The sequence below is a fragment of the Cebus imitator genome, unplaced genomic scaffold (genome assembly GCF_001604975.1).
Source record: "Cebus imitator isolate Cc_AM_T3 unplaced genomic scaffold, Cebus_imitator-1.0 Scaffold59, whole genome shotgun sequence".
NCBI classification, from domain to species: domain Eukaryota; kingdom Metazoa; phylum Chordata; class Mammalia; order Primates; family Cebidae; genus Cebus; species Cebus imitator.
Genome location: NW_016107374.1, coordinates 2,110,622 through 2,122,842, shown reverse-complemented (window position 1 = coordinate 2,122,842; position 12,221 = coordinate 2,110,622).

The following is a 12,221-nucleotide window of genomic DNA, read 5'->3' as shown; positions in this document are numbered from 1 at the left end:
AAAAAAGCAGGGCATTGTAACTGTCACAGTGGATGTGGAAGTTAATTAAAAAACACTCTGAACCAGGCACAGTGGCTCACCCCTGTCATCCCAGCACTTTGGGAGGGCGAGGCAGGCAGATCACTTGAGGTCAGGAGTTCCAGACCACCCTGGCCAACATGGTAAAAGCCCGTCTCTACTAAAAATACAAAAATTAGCCGGGTGTGGTGGCACATGCCTGTAATCCCAGCTACTCGCGAGGCTGAGGCAGGAGAATGGCTTGAGCCCAGGCGGCAGAGTTTGCAGTGAGCCAAGATCAAGCCACTACACTCCAGCCTGGGCGACACAGTAAGATTCCATCTAAAATTTAAAAAGGACCAAGGAAAAAGAGGGAGGGCAGGAAGGAGGAGAGGCTTACAGGGAATCGTAAACTGGTATTTATTACCTGAAGACAAAATGAGTTAGAAGCTGTGTACCCACCCTGCAGGCCATGTCAGGGGTCCAGCGTCATCAGGGGCCACAAGAAAACCCACCCACTAGGAAGGAGATGCCTCCCCACGGGCTCACGCTCCAGAAGCAGGAGCTGGGTGGTCACCTCCGAGCCTGTGGGCCGGGGCAAGACAGCTTCCCACCAGCACCCCATCACCGTCACCGTCCGACCTGGGCATTGGGTGAAGTTCATCTCCCCCATGTCCTGATGGGATCAGTCCTCTTGACAAGCTGGGGATCCCGTCACCCCTCTACCTCACAAGGTTTTGCATATCCCTCCCCCAGCAGCGCCCCCCTCAGCTCCTCTCCCTTCCCCTCCAGGGCACCGCTCAATCTTCAGTCACCTGTCAACAAAACCAGCCACAGCTTCAGACTCTCCTGGAGTTAAATCCAGCCTGTCCCCGAGGCCCCTGCCACCCCCATGGGGTCTGCTCTCAGCTGGCCGTTCCCTCTCCGACGCCCCACCAGCCATGACGCCCTTCTCCCTCCCTCCTTCCCAAGCACCCCACCCTCACCCAATTCACTTTGTCAGACTGTGTCACCCAACACCCTCCCTGTGGCAGCCCAGCCCAGGTCACACCGCCCCTCCATCGCTGTCCCCCCCTCAACACCACTCCTGGTATAATTCCTGGTGACTGCCACGGCCACAGACAGGATCCGCCGACAGCCTGGCCTCTGGGCTCCAGAGACTCCCTTTTCCCATAACCTTCCTCTGCCTAATCTCAGCCACCCGCTCCCAGGGCCAGGAGTGAATTCGAATCCCTATCAGCCAGCCTGGCAGGGGTGGCTCTGCAGACAGGCCCGGCCGTCCGGGTGTGTACCAGCCCTGCGTTCGCACCCCCTGCGCCTCCACTGAAGCCCAGAGCTCCTGACTGGGGAAGCTCTCGCTGCCAGCCCCGCCTTTCCAGCTCGGCGCTCTCATGCCCCAGCCCCCACCATCTCTTGACCCCTCATTCCAAACGAGCACAGCAAGGTGGTGGTGTTCCGAGCTTCACCCCTTTCTGACCACAGAGTAGACGCAGCTGTGGCGGGGGCGGGCACCCAGAGGGGGAATGTGGGCTGCGTGGCTGAGCCTCTTCACACGATGTGAAGCCCTCAGCAACTGCAGACGCCACCGAGGGGCTCCTACACACGTGTGTGAGCCGCAGTGTAGACATTTAACACCATCTCGAGAGAGAAACCCGAGCCCGGCTTTCCATCCCAGCTGGCAATTCCTCTGCTGTGCTCCGGGCCAGGGGCTGCGGTCAGACACCCACCACGGGCAGAAGCTGGAGGGCAAGGAGACACCCCGGAAGAGTGGGAGCCAATCACAGGGGCGCCCCAAAAGCCACCCATGGTGAGTGTGCATCGTTTTGCAAACACTAAGCTGCGAATTTCAAAGAAAAACAAGAGAGAACACATGCGAAGAGAAGAGAAACTGGAAGCGAATACGCCAATACCCCAGAACAAACGGGCGGCCAGGACCGAGCCCCCGGGCGCCAGCGGGATGAAACGATGCCATGGCAACTGTGCCGGCAGCCGGCCCGGCTCCGAGGAGGAGGGGACAAGGGAGAGAGCCAGGCAAACAGCCCAACCCAGACCAAGTCAGCCAGAAGCAGGGGTGGCCTCCGGTGGCTTCACGCTGGAGAACAAACGTCTGAGGACATGAATTCCACAAAAGCAACGCCCCCAGAGGCGAGGAGCGGCAGAATGAGATGAAATGGGAGATTTCCAACCCGAGGCAAGAAATGGGGGACAATTCATCCCCGTGGACCTAACAGATGACAAGCAGCAACGGGCCTCACCTCCATCACGGCGTTCCTCAAATGTCCCTTCCCAGGAAGCCTCCCCGCACCCTCCCCGGGACAGCCCTCCACACCTCGCATGCCGGATGCACCAGTTATTCTGCCAGTCCTCTCTCTGTCCCCACCACCTCCAAGAGGGAGGCCTTCCCTGTCGTGCCATGCTCTTCCCCCAAATACCATCTTCGCCTGGCACCTGGGCGGCACTTGATAAATACTGAAAGACTAAAGGGAAGGACAGACACTGATGAACGTGGAACTGCTGGTGTAGAGGAAAACTTTGAGATGGCCACAGTGATTGCAGTTGAAAAGGCAGAAATGAGAGGGAATCTGGGCGCTTCCTAGACTTGGGGAACGGGCACAGCCCAAGGATAACTGGCGTCCCTGATTCAGAGCCCCCACTACGTGCTGCAAACGCTGAGGCAAATACAGCAGATGAGAGAGAGGCCTGGAAAGGGAGGAGGCATTGGATCCCAAATTAGAGCGAGCACTCCACGTTTCAGGAAGATGTGCTAGAGTGCTCCACACAGATTTCCTAGCAAAGTTATGAATTTCAAGGAAAAAGAATCCTTCCAGCATTGAGGATAAATGCAAAAATCCTTTGCAAGGAGAACTTCCCGCCACAGGCTCTGCACAGCAACCTTTGCCCCCTACGGCCATGAGGCACCAGGCTTTGAAGGAAAGAAAGCATGGCGTGCAAAATTAGTCACTTCCAGATGTCACTTACTGTATGGTAAATAAACTGAACTGATAGAAAAACTCAGGGAGCACACACCCACACACTCTTCTTGGGAAAAAAAATATAAATGAACTACAATACAATCCAGCAACTAAAGAACTGATCAATGTCCAGTCCACGTGAAGGTACAACTAGTGGCCGGGCGCGGTGGCTCACGCCTGTAATCCCAATGCTTTGGAGGCTGAGGCGGGTGAATCACTTGAGGTCAGGAGTTCCAGACCGGCCTGGTCAACATGGCAAAACCCATCTCTACTAAAAATACAAAAATTAGCCATATGTGGTGGCGGGCACCTGTGATCTCAGCTACTTGGGAGGATGACACAGGAAAATGTCTTGAACCCGGGAGGCGGAGGTTGCAGCGAGATGAGATAGCACCACTGCACTCCGGCCTGGTCCACAGAGTGAAACTCTGTCTTTAAAAAACAAACAAAAAAAAGATACGACTAATAACAAACAATTATAGGAATTATGGTTACAAAACATAATGCAAATGTCTTAGACTAAGACTGGATTCGCATTTTCTCCAGGGAGCTGGCGGGCGCTGCCGGAAACTGGCACTCCACGTCGCCGAGCAAATACGGACCATGATTTTCATCCTTTAATGTTCTTCGGAAGCTTTTTAAAAAAAAAAAAATCATAAAGAGATCTTTGAAGAAATAGTTTACTTGAAGTTTCACAATGGCTTCAAATTCTTCTTAATTTTACTTGAATGTGAAAATTAAATAAAATATGTTCATTAATCATCTTTTTTTTTTTTTAAGATGGAGTCTCACTCTGTTGCCCAGGCTGGAGTACACTGGTGCGATCTCAGCTCACTGCAACCTCTGCCTCCCACGTTCTCCTGCCTCAGCCTCTGGAGTAGCTGGGATTACAGGTGCCTGCCACCACGCCCAGCTAATTTTTGTATTTTTAGTAGAGACAGGGTTTCACCATGTTGGCCAGGCTGGTCTCGAACTCCTGACCTCAGGTGATCTGCGCGCCTCAGCCTCCTAAAGTGCTGGGATTACAGGCGTGAGCCACCGTGCCCAGCCCATTAGTCATCTTTTATAGTGAGATAACATCTTCAAAGAAGTCTCCCTGTCTCCCTTCATTTGTCCGGAGTGATGGTTACTTCCAGAGAACAGGATGTGGGTGCTTTCTGCACCCTTAATCTTGCTTTCTTTCCTCCCTTATTTGTGTCCTCTTTGCTGAGTGTGGTGCTCACTTGAGTGTCCAGATCTCTCCCTCAGGTACACGATGGGGTCACACCCCTCCTGGTCCCCTTGCCGCTGGGGGTGGCCGTGTGGCTTGCTTTGGCCTACGCGTGTAGAAATGAGATGTGAGAAAATGAGAGCTGTCACGTCAGAGGAGAGGCTTTAAAGTCGCTGCTACGTGGGTCTGTTTGTTGCCGCAACACAACCTACATTATTCTGACTGATACAATGAGCATGTGTCATTTTATAAAAAAACATAGTGTTTGTTTTTTCCAATGAGAAGGAGGAGAGAGGGGAGGCAGAAAAGGAGGGAAGGTGGGAGGGAAAAAGAAAAATGGAAGCAAATATGCCAAAATGTTCATGTAATTAATTTGTGAAGTGGAAACCTGCATCCTTGTTAGTCTTTGCAGTTTTCATATCTTTCATTAAATTTTTTTTCATGAAATGAAATCAACAGTAATAGCTCAAGAGTCCAGTGCCACCTCAGCCCAAAGTCCCCATGATAGAAACCCAAATCCACCTGCTGGACCACGCCTGCCACGCCGACCACCAGCCACAGACCACTTGTGGCATCTGCAGGTGCTTGACACAATCCCGGAGGAGACCCTTCAGTCAGTAGAGAGGCCAGACAGACCTCAGGCCCGAGTTCCTGGGCCCTGAAGCCATGCAAGTCACAGAATGGGATGTGAACCCAGCTGGGGACTTGGGGAGGACTCGGGGAGAGAATCCTGCCCCTGCCCCCTCTCCTGGGGGGTCTCCAGGTGATTCTGTTCTAAATTAGCACAAACCTCATGACTTCTTACAGCCCAGATTTATCTTCTTCCATTCTGGAGGTCAGGAATCCAAAATCGGTTTCACGGGGTTAAAGGCAGAGGACCTGGTGGCCGGGCTGTTTCCTCCTGGAGGCCGCGGGGAGAATCCATTCCTCTCCTTTTCCAGCCTCTAGAGGCCCCTGCGTGCCTTGGCTCCTGGCCACGCACCCCTCCAGCCTCTGCTTCCTCCCCTCTGACTCTGACCCTCTTGCGTCTCTCTCAGGAGGCCTGCCTTTGCAACCACGTTGGGCTCTCCAGACAACCCAGGCCAGTCTCTCCATCTCCAGGTCCTGGGCTGAATCCCACCTGCAAGCCACTTTGACAATGGAAGGACGCATGGCCGTAGGTTTGGGGGTTGGGACATCTCAGGGTATGGGGCATCATCTAGCTGACCACGGCTGTGGAGCCCAGGCGGGAAGAATGGCAAGAGCTGACCCTCACGGGGGACAAAGACTCAGCAAGCACGCACCGTCTGCACCCCACCCCTAACTCCCCCGATGCAGCGCATGGGGACACGGCCAGGCTGCACTGTGACCTGTGACCACTGGGAGAGGGCTTGGCCCTCACAGAAGCTGACCCTGAAGGCACAAGGACCCTGCCCCCCGCAGCCAGAGGCCAATTTTCAGGTCGGTAAATTGGAGAGAGAACAGCTTGTGTCTCCAGCCACGTGGCGGTGGGGCGCAGAGGACAGCCCAGCGCGGGGCTCTGTTTTCTTCACACACTGGGGGTCCCAGAGACAGCCGTGTACAGAGAAGTACAGATCAATAACTTCCGTGTCCTCGTTGACATGGGGAATACTGGCTTTAGTAGCAGGCACCTGGGTATTATTTGGGGTAAGATCTTACTCAAATGCACTCTTCTAGAAGGACTTTTCATGCAGAGGCGTGTCCGTGAGGAGGTGGCTTTTTACACTGAGGTTCTGGGAGATGTAATGGGACATTTAGGCCGCACTTGACCTACCCATCCCCCTGAGGTTTAACACCCCTCCCATGCCCTGCCCACCCCTGCCCTGCCCACACCTTGACACCGGGAGCCCACCTCCACACTAGGGCCAGCCCAGGCCCCTGTTGGGAAGGGAACCTGCCGCCTCCCGTGGCTGCCTCACCAAGACCACCTCCATGCTAGGAGCCTCCGACCTGTGGTTCCCCCACCCAGCAGAGCCAGTCTGCAGTTTGGGGCCAGCACAGCCCTGCGCCTGCCACTCTCCACCAGTCTGCAGCCAGCCTGGCCAGCCCCCCACCATCACTCAGGGGACACTTGACTCTCAGGCCCCCTCCTGCAGCAAAGCTCCCAACCACCGGCATTTATGGAGAAAATGATTTCCTGATCAAATATTCATGGGCCTGCCAAGCCTAAAATAGGTCCAAAAGGAAGGAGGGCAATTTTTGTCCAGCACAAATGCTTGATGAGGTGACGTGAAACCACAGGGCTGGCTTCTCCGCGCTGTCCCTCTGCCCGTCCCCCATGCCACCAAAGGCCCTGGGACACTGAGCAGGGGGACCTCACGGGGATGTGACCTGTGCAGCTACCCAGGGCTTGTGCAGTGCTCAGCCCTCTGTGGTTTGTGACAATTCTTTTTTGTTTATTTATTTTTTGAGATAGGGTCTCGCTCTATTGCCCAGGCCAGAGTGCAATGATGCAAAATTGGCTCACTGCAGCCTCAACCTCCTAGGCTCCAGCGATCCTCCCACCTCAGCCTCCAGAGTAGCGGGGATTACAGTGCACATCACCACCCCTCGCTAATTTTTGCATATTTTGTAGAGGCGGGGGTGGGGGCAGCCTCCCTATGTTGCATAGGCTGGTCTTGAACTCCTGGCCTCAAGTGATCTGCCAGCCTCAGCCTCCAAAAGTGCTGGGATTACAGGCATGAGCCACCAGACGCAGCCTGCAACAATTCTGCAGCAAGAGGCCCGCACTTTCGTGCTGACCCCATCCCACCCATGACGCAGTGGTCCTGGCTGTCCGGGAGACGCCTGCCCTCCAGACTCTGGGACACAGAGGCAGTCCTCTCAGAGTGGGCAGAAGGAAGATGAGAGCCGTAGTCCCAGGGTGCTATCACCCCCTTTATCACCCTTAACCAGCCCTGCGAGATCAAAACAACATCCACAGATCGAAGGCCTTCATCCCTGTGTCCTGGATGCCCGCTGTGCCTGGCGTGCCTGGCAGGTGAAAGCCTCCAACAGTCTTGGAGTTGTGGGGATGGGGGAAATGAGGGGACAATGGAGGCTGAAGATGGGGGCCAGGCTCAAGCGGGTGACCACGGTGACAAGTGCCTGGACTCTAGAGTGATGGGACCACTCTTGGTCGGTGGCTGCAAGCCTGGAATCCCGCTACACGCCTCTGTTTCACATACCCCGTGTCCAGTGGATCAGAAAATACTCTGGGGTCTGCTTGCAGATGTCTTTAGAATCCAGTTACTTGTGGCCGGGCGTGGCGGCTCACGCCTGTAATCCCAGCACTGACAAGGAAGTGAAGAACCCAGCTTATGATTCGCTGCTGGTATGGATGTCTCGGGACAGACACGGTGGAAAAACACCTTGGCGGTTTCTTAAAAAATCTAAACGTAGGCTGGGTGTGGCGGCTCACGCCTGTCATCCCAGCACTTTGGGAGGCCGAGGAGGGCAGATCACCTGAGGCCAGCAGTTTGAGACCAGCCTGGCCAACGTGGTGAAACCCCATCTCTACTATAAATACAAAATTAGCTGGGTGTGGTGGGGGCACCTGTAATCCTAGCTGCTCGGAAGGCTGAGGCAGGAGAATCGCTTGAACCAGGGAGGAGGAGGTTGCAGTGAGCTGAGAGGGCACTACTGCACTCCAGCCTGGGCAACAAAAGCAAAACTCCATTTCCAAAAAAGAATCCAGTCACTTGTCACCCATGATCCCTGGCCCAGCCAAGGTCCCCGCCCTCAGCCCAGGTTGTCCCTGACCCCCGCCATCCCGTCTCTCTCCAGCCACGGCCCACAGGGGCCGACCGCCTCCCTCCTCACCTACTCCAAGTAAAGCCACAGTTTGCCGGAGGCCCCCTCCACCCCTAGGCAGCCTCAGCGCTCCCTCCCTCACCTCCCCCTTGTGACCGACCTGGAGGGGAGGAGCCCAGGTCATGGAGCAACTTATAGACTCCACAAGGACCAGGCTTTTTCCTGAACAAGATGCAGCTGCTGGCATGGGACTCGGGCATTAAGGGGGGCGGGTGCTGTGGCGGGGGGCGGGTGCTGTGGCGAGGGCCACATAGCGGGGGGTGCGGGGTGGCAGGAAGGCCTGTTGGGGATATTGCGACAATCCAAGTAAGCCATGAGGCCGGCTCAGAGCAGGGCAAAGACCATGCAGGCAGGAAGGCGGGGCCCGATCCTGGCCGTATTTCACAGATGGATTTGCAGTTGGGTCACCCATGGATGTTAGGGAGAGAGAGACAGCAAGGATGACCCCCAGATTTTTGGTCTGAGCCACTGGAAAGTTAGAGCAGGTCTTGTGGGGACATCAGAGGTAGAGGGGGCCCTGGGAGTCCACCTCCAGACACCCAGAGGGGGACAGGGAACTGGCAATTGGATATGTGAGTTGAGGAGTCCAGGGAGAGGGCTGGGCTGGAGATGGATTCAAAGGCTGCCCAGGGCCTGTGAGCCAGGCAGCCGGAGGGGCTCCCAGGGAGGAGTGAGGGAGGGGAGAGAAGGGGCCTGGGGGGCGTGACTGTGGTCAGAGGTCAAGGAGACGGGAAAAGCCCCCGCAGGAGCCAGCCCGGAGTGGCCAGAGCCAGGCAGTGAGTTGTACAGGCTGGTATTTTATGATTCAAAGCCAGGAGAGGTGGGGAGAATGACTTGGGAGAAGGAGCACGCGGGGAGGGGGAACCTTGTCCCAGCCCCAGGCCTGGAAAAGGGGGTGCGGGGGAAGAAAAGAGCCCCCTCCAGGGCTGCCACACACCCAGGGTCTTCAGGGACAGTGTGTGAGAGATGAAGGGAGAGTCAAGGGAAGAGGGTGAAAATCAAGGATTTTGCTGATAAAAACACGGGCAGAACTAGTGAATGAGAGAATGAATGATGAACCACAAGTTTGCAAAATGAACTAAGAGTACCCACCCCCTCCCCGGCCAGCCCCCGCCAACCCCCAGCCTTTCCCGGTCCCCAGAGCCCCTGTGATGGAGCCGGCGCAGCCGCGCTGTCATTTAGGTTGTTTCTTCCTGGTTGTCACCCCACACATTTGCTTGCAGCTTCTCCTAGGAGACCACCACAGGATGACGCAAATGTCACCCTGCTCCGCGGCGGAAGCAATCACCGCGGCTGTTTGCGTGGAACTGCTCAGCCATCACTCTGCCCTCTGCCTAAGGGAGCAGCCCTTTCACCAGAGTCATTTAACAGCCGGGCTGACATTTATACGGCAGGCAGTTAGCAGTGAGTCTTGCATTCCTGACAGTGAGCCTGACACCAGCAGGGTCACGCCTGAGCGGGCCGGTAATCCCTCCTTGCCAGAAGTCCAGACAGTGGGGGCAGGGAGCCCGCAGCTCGGGGTGCAGGAGGGTGCCTGGGAAACTTCTGGCGGGTGATCACAATTCCGTCACCATCCAGCATGAGTCCTGCTCTTTCTCCCATGGATCAGCAGCTTGTCCTTCTGAAACACATTCTTGTATTTATCCTCTAATATGATCACAGAGAGGACAGCGTGGCCCTGTCCCCTCATCCCTTAGGGTGAATACCCCAGAGGCGTTTGCAGGTGCTCCCCAGAGAGTCCTGGGATACTTGCCCTCGGGGATGAAGGGAGAAGCTTTTTCCCCTGTTCTGACCCGCACGGGCCCTGGCTTACTAACAGGTGGGGTTGCTGGCCCCGATTGTGGGAACTGACCCCTTAACCCTGGACCCCAGCCTGTAGCTGCCTGGACAAGCACAGAAAAATGACACCCCGAGAGCCTGAGAGAACAAAGCTGATTCTTTGGCCCCATTAGCCCAGAACCCAGTGTGCCTTCTCTACCATCACACCCACCAGAGGGGCAACAAATCCCACCCCTTTGGCAGCATCAGCCAGAAGGACTCTGGCCAGCTTTGGTGGACAATGAGCAGTACCTGGGACGGTGCCCACCGCAGGCCCACAATGGTGGCCCGTGTGACTTTAGCGGGGTCACCAGCCACCGCAGCAGCACAGGGCAGGTGCTCAGTGACAGCTGCCCCTCCCATGGAAGTCACAGATGCAAAGACCCCTAGGACAAAGGCTGAGACAGCCGCTTGGGCCGCGCTCTTCCCTGGCTGGCTCCGTCCGGTGAGGGGCTGGCATCAGGCGAAGCTGGGGACAAGCAGGAACCCAGGAGCCAAGAGGGTCAGGCCTAGAGGGCACGGCCTCCCACCCAGGGAGCTCAGCCCAGCAGCATGGGAACAGCCCTGCCCAGAGAGGGAGAGGGCCTGGCCTGGGGACACACAGCCAACTTGGGGCAGGCTGGGGCCGAGAGCAGTCAGGAACGCGGGCGGCTGGGGGTGGGAGGGCGTGTGTGCTTCGGAAAGGTCAGGAGGCCAAGGGCTTGGGTGAGGGAAGCACCGACTGTGAGCTCATCCAACCTTCGCATCAGCCCACTCCCCAGATGAGCAGGCTGAGGTGGGAGTCAAGTGGCTTGCCTGACTCAGTGGCCCAGGATCTGGGTTCGAGTGGGTGCCCAGCTCCCTACTGCTGTCCACAGTCCATTCATCTGCACGCGCCCTGCATTCCCAGCTCTCGGCTCCTTCTGACAGGGGTCAGGAACCATCTGTGCACACCCCACCCAGGACCCACACCGGCCCCTCCGGGGTCATCAGAACAAGCAAAGGTGCTTCCAAAGGAGGCCATGGGCTTCCAGGCCACCAGGTCACACCAACCCAAAGGGGCCCTGAGGAGGGTGTGGAGGCCCCCACCAGGACACCCCTCTGCACCAGCCCCCTGCTCTCACCTCTCCCAGCTCATCCCCCACCCACCTGTAGGACTGGCACTTAGAGAACCTACGCCCAGGACCTTGTGAGGACTGGATGAGCCAACGTCCGAGGCGGCGCATTGAGAAATGCCAGGTGCGGGGCAGATGTGGGGGATTGTTCCTAGGACTGCGCGGTTTCCATGGCGACAGGCACTCTGTGTGTTCAGCGGGTAAATATTCCCAGCCCACCGGAGCAGCTGTTCCCGGCTCATCTGACATCTCGAGCAGGCGCGGCCTCGGCACAGCAGTGATGGGAAGGTGGGACCGGGGCTGGGCTGAGTGCTGGGCGCCCGGTCCCGGGGGACGCGGTTTAAGGCTGCCCCCTCCGGAGCACGCTGGGCAGTGGCCCTGCTGTTCGCTGCTGTCCGGAACCTTCCCCTGGGACTGGAACTCGCCCTGTTTAGCGCTGCGTAGACTCAGACACAATCCCTCCCCACAACTCCAGCTCGACTTGGGACAGAATGTCTCCTCCATGTCTCCTGGGGCCACAAGGTGCCCCAGCCCGTCCCTCAGGGAGAGCAGCCCACCCATGCGGGAACTGAGGGAAAGGTGTCCTGACAGCAAAGTGAGCTCAGAGCTGGGGGCGGACACCAAGCTCTCTAGAGCCCTGACTATGGAACTTCCAGATCCTGGGTTTACGGAAAACAGCCACCAAGAGGGAGGACTTAAGACCCTACAAAGTGCACTCCCCTGCCTACCACCCTGCGTCCTCACCCAACTTCCCTGCCGTAAAGAAGAGATAATTCCCACTCTACAAAGTTGTGGCACAGATGAGACCATAGAAGTAAAAGGCACCAGCCCATGTCAACAAACTATAGTGGGAGGAAGGTGGTTCTGTGACCCCTGCGAGGCTGGTGACGGGGGACGCACCACCAAGCCTGTTTCGTAGACTTGGTAATTCACGTGTTCCAGAAGTGCCCACTGAGCCCTTCCACGTACGAAGTCCTTCCAGGTGGGCCTCGAAGACTCAGCAGTGAGTGGCCAGCCCCACCCCGCGGGGACAGAGGAAGCCGGGACAGGTGCACAGACTCACGATCAGACACCAGAGGGACATGGGAACACAGTGGACTGTGAGTATGTGTTCTAAGGCAAGCTCAGAGGAGCCCTAAAGAGAAAAAAAGACAGGAAAAGGAGAGGAAGAGGCTGCTAAGAAAAAGAGGAGGAAAGAGGAGAGAAGAGGAGGAAGAAACGGAGAGGAGGAGGGAGAGAAGGGGAGGAGGAGGGGAGGAGGAGGGAGAGAAGGGAAGGAGGAGGAGGGAGGGGAGAAGGGGAGGAGGAGGGAGAGAAGGAGAGGAGGAGGGAGGGGAG